At 44.0% G+C, this 4,525-nt stretch overlaps 1 long non-coding RNA gene across 1 annotated transcript; it reads right to left on the bottom strand.

Annotated features, from left to right (window-relative positions):
• Positions 1–580: 580 nt before the first annotated feature.
• LOC138423116 (uncharacterized) lies at positions 581–3,411 on the bottom strand. The gene is made up of 2 exons (XR_011250136.1): positions 1,919–3,411; positions 581–1,079 (listed from the first exon to the last, which is right to left on the bottom strand). It is a non-coding gene; the product is annotated as an uncharacterized lncRNA (long non-coding RNA).
• Positions 3,412–4,525: the final 1,114 nt, after the last annotated feature.

The following is a 4,525-nucleotide window of genomic DNA, read 5'->3' as shown; positions in this document are numbered from 1 at the left end:
CAATAGCTATTCACTCAGCCAAAGTAACAATATGGGATTTCAGAGGCAAATACAGAACAGACCATTTAAGAAGCAAATGAACTTAAATCTATTGTCAAATGCAGTTCAACATCTGAAGAAAGTGTGTCTTTTTAACAGAGAGAAAAGCCAAATTCAAGTTTTTGCGCCAGCTTATTTTTAGTTGTTAACAGTCCCAAATTTCTTTAGCATTTTTGTAAGAGGAAACTAATGTTCAGTAATAAATGTTTTAAAATTTTACTCTATTTGGAAATGAGCTAGCTAGTCAGTTAACTTCCATCACTTAGTTTAGCACAATCCCAATTCAAGTTACCCCAATTTAGACAATTTCAGACAGACATTCCTAAAGCATAATTATTCTTAATAAAGTCTATCTAAAAGCTCATATCTCATTTACATTTTTCTTTGAAGTTTTTTAGTTGAGGTAATTTTTTTGTTGACAAACTTGTAACAGATATAATATTTAACATATTAAACCTAAGTACAATGAAAATATTTTTTTAACATTAAGTACTCTAAGACATGTCTATATTAAATAGGTCAACAAACAAACATTAATATCAGGTTTTTTTTTTAATTTTAATTTTTACTTTATTTTACTTTACATTACTGTATTGGTTTTGTCATACATTGACATGAATCCACCACGGGTGTACATGCGTTCCCAAACATGAACCCCCCTCCCACCTCCCTCCCCATAACATCTCTCTGGGTCATCACCATGCACCAGCCCCAAGCATGCTGTATCCTGCATCGGACATAGACTGGCGATTCGATTCTTACATGATAGTATACATGTTACAATGACATTCTCCCAAATCATCCCACCCTCTCCCTCTGAGTCCAAAAGTCCGTTATACACATCTGTGTCTTTTTTGCTGTCTTGCATACAGGGTCGTCATTGCTATCTTTCTAAATTCCATATATATGTGTTAGTATACTGTATTGGTGTTTTTCTTTCTGGCTTACTTCACTCTGTATAATCGGCTCCAGTTTCATCCATCTCATCAGAACTGTAATATCAGGTATTTAACACTGAATATTTCCCAGTTCACATAAACCTGGAATTTATTGTTTAATTTAGAATTACTTGATTTGTAAGCGCTTATCTTTTTTAAGCCAAATAAATAGATCTCATATATAAATTAACTTCAAAAATATTACCCAGAGACAGAGACATACCAAGACATATTTAGACAGACACAGTGCGAGATCTAGCTTCAAGTCTTTTTTTTTTTTTTTTCCTTCTCAGTGTCAGGAGTTAGAGATAGTCTAGATAAGTGTTCTTAACAGCCCTGGTCTCAAGGCACAGGGAAAGAAAATCAAATTCTGACAAATGGCGGCAGGTCTAAACCACATGGTGGCCAGACAAAGCAAAATGGCCATCAAAAATCACTACACAGATCACAGAGTTAAAACACACACATATAAACCCGGCAGTCCTCATCAGAGTGAAGGTGAAGTCGCTCAGTCGTATCAGACTGTTTGCGACCTGTGGACTGTAGCCCACCAAGCCTTTCCGTAACATCAAAGATTTTAAGGGAGGAAAGGAAGCCAGGTTGAAATAAGAAGGGGGAGGAGGCGGGAGAGGGGGCAAAAGGGGTGGCCTTACAGACGTCTCCTGCCACCTATAGATACCCAGGCCTTACGGGACTTTTCCCTGGGCTTCCAGAGAAGGGAGGACTGGAACTTGGCCCGACCAGAAATCAGAACCAGAATTTGAGTTTTCTGCCAAGAGGAGGTGATCAGTCTCCAATCCTTAGCTCAGGCTGAGGGCCCTTCGACCAGATTTCTGCATCTAGGACCAGGGGACTAGAAAAACAGGGAAGGATAGGAAAGGTTAAGGAGAGGAGACAGAGAGGGAAGGGGAGAGAGATCAATGAAGTTTTTAGTTTCTTACTGGTCGGGGCACTCTGGCCAGTTGTCCGTGTCAGGAGGAGACCAGGGACAAAAGGGTCCCAGTTGCGGCCGCTGGGTCTGGTCCATTGGCAGGCAAGCTGGCCCCTGAGTACCCCAAGTGGTCAGGATGTCAGTCTCGGCGAAGAAGAATCCCACCAGAGTCATCATTTGTTGCAGGAGGAGGGACCCCTTCCAGGGCCCGAAACTGGGCTCTTGCCTAACACTCAGAAATGAATTGTCTGAGGAGACATATGTGCTGACAAAGCAAGAGATTTTATTGGGAAAGGGCACCCGGGTGGAGAGCAGCAGGGTAAGGAAACCCAGGAGAACTGCTCTGCCGCGTGGCTCACAATGTACATGCGGTGTCTCCTTTAAACCTTTCCCGAACTCTTCCAGTTGGCGGAGGCTTATTAGTTCCATATTCTTTATCAGGATCTCCTGTGATAAAACAACTCATGCAAATGGTTACTATGGTACCTGGCCAGGGTGGGGCGGTTTCAATCAGTGTGCTTCCCCTAACAATTCCCCCCGCAAGATGGGGTATATAGCGGCGCCGTTGGTTCAGGCTCCTTGAGATTCTTTGGGTTCTTTCTTACATGTGTTGCCAACACCTGAGGGGTAGAAAATCCCTGTTGAGGCAAAAAAAAAGGTTTTACCCAAGGAGGGGGGTCGGGGCTCAGTCAGGGTGTCCGATCCGCAGTCGGAAGATGATATCTCGGACTTGGTGTACAGGTCCCAAGTCAAAGGTGCCTTCTGAGGGCCAGCCTACATGGAAGGTCGGCCATCCTGCGCTGCAAAAAGTTATTAATTTGTTCTTCTTCACCAGCACCGATAGATTCTGTGCTCTAGACTTAAAATCAGAAAAATGGTCAGTCCTAAGGGACAACGGAGTGGAAGTCTCTTGCCCCATGATTACAGGATAGAACACAGGAGACAAGACGAACACACAGAGAGCAGTGACAATGCCGGCACACACAAAGATGCGAACAGAAGAGACAAACCTCGGCCGAGAACACAGTACTAGGTCTTCCTGGGCCCCCTGAACCCTTCTATCCCCCTAGGTTATCTTACCAACAAGGCGTTCACAGAGCCAGCCGCCTTCCCAGGACGTTGCCGGGCCTCGGCCTTACACCGGCTAAGACGACTAATTCGCCCCTGATTAAGCCTGGCAAGAGCTCTCTTCTCACCAGAGCCAGCTGCCTTCCAGCGTGTTAGCTGGGCCTCGGTCTTACACTGGCTAACCAAACTTAACACCGGTGTTCAGATAGCTTTCTTCCAAGTGAGGAAACCCCTTCTACCGGGAGAGTGTTATTCTTTCCAGTTAAAGGGATCCCGGACGAGCCCCCAAATATTATGCCCAGAGTCCGAGTCCCCAAAACTGAGAGAATAAGACGTCCACAGCAATGCAAAAGCATAAAGGGGTTTATTACTAGATCGAGTCAGGGCCCAGGTCTCATCCTTGGAATTCGACAAGGGCCCCAAGTTCTGAATCACATATACTTTTATACAGACGGTTCTTTATTTCTGTAACAGCATAGCTGATTGGTTAAACCGTACGCGCGCAGGACTTTTAAACCTCGCATCCCTATCTGGATTGGCTCGGGTCTGGCGCGGGCGGGGGGGCTACAGGGATTTTTTTGATTGGTCTAGCTACACTGCCTGCGGGAGTTCCCAGAGCCTCAGCTTTCCTCAGGCTTAGCCTGCCCCTTAGAGCCTGTCCTGGCTTCAGTTTGGTTCTAACAGCAGGAATTTTGCAAAGAGTCAGATATGACTTAGCAATTGAACAGCAACACCATCATCCTAGTGAAATAACGTAAGCTATTTGCCCAGAGTTATATACAGGGATGTTCGGCATGGGGCTGTTTTCATAGTGATAATTGGTGTTATCTGGTGAAATACAGCCACATAACGACAGGGGACTGGCATTATTATACCAATGATACACTGCAGAGCCATTAAAAATATTGCTGATGAAGGTTTAAAGAAGAGAAATGTCCAAGTTTTAAGCTTTGAGAAGAAAAACAGCTTACAAAGCAATATATCACAACAATTGCATTTTATAAACAGATACTAAAATGTTAATATGGCTATATCACTTTGTTTTATGATACACAAAAATCACAGAGACATGAGTTATTCAAAAAGACAGGAATAAAGTAGGAATACTTATCACTATTGTGTGGGAAGAGTGGCTTCCATTCTAGGTGTGAATTTGCCTCCTTTGCTCTAAGAGAGCCTGACGAGAGAATAAGACGTCCACAGCGATGCAAAAGCATAAAGGGGTTTATTACTAGCAGGTCACCTTGGCTCTTTGAGGGGCTGTTTCCTCATCTGTAACATAGAAGTGGTTTTTGCTCCCTGTAATAGCATCCATATATGTTTGGGACTTTCCTGACTACAGGCCTTTTTTTGTTTGTGGTTTTAAATTTATTTGGCTGTGCCGGGTTTTAGTTGCAGCACCAGAACTCTCAGCTGTGGCATATGGAATCTAGTTCCCTGACCAGGGAGGGACGGTTAAGAATCCACCTGCAATGTGGGAGACCTGGGTTCAATTCCTGGGTTGGGGAGATCCCCTGGAAGAGGGTATGGTAACCCACTCCAGTATTCT

The sequence above is a fragment of the Ovis canadensis genome, chromosome 18 (genome assembly GCF_042477335.2).
Source record: "Ovis canadensis isolate MfBH-ARS-UI-01 breed Bighorn chromosome 18, ARS-UI_OviCan_v2, whole genome shotgun sequence".
NCBI lineage: Eukaryota > Metazoa > Chordata > Mammalia > Artiodactyla > Bovidae > Ovis > Ovis canadensis.
The sequence above is the reverse complement of the archived record's forward strand: the minus strand, read 5'-3'. Positions and strand labels throughout refer to the sequence as shown.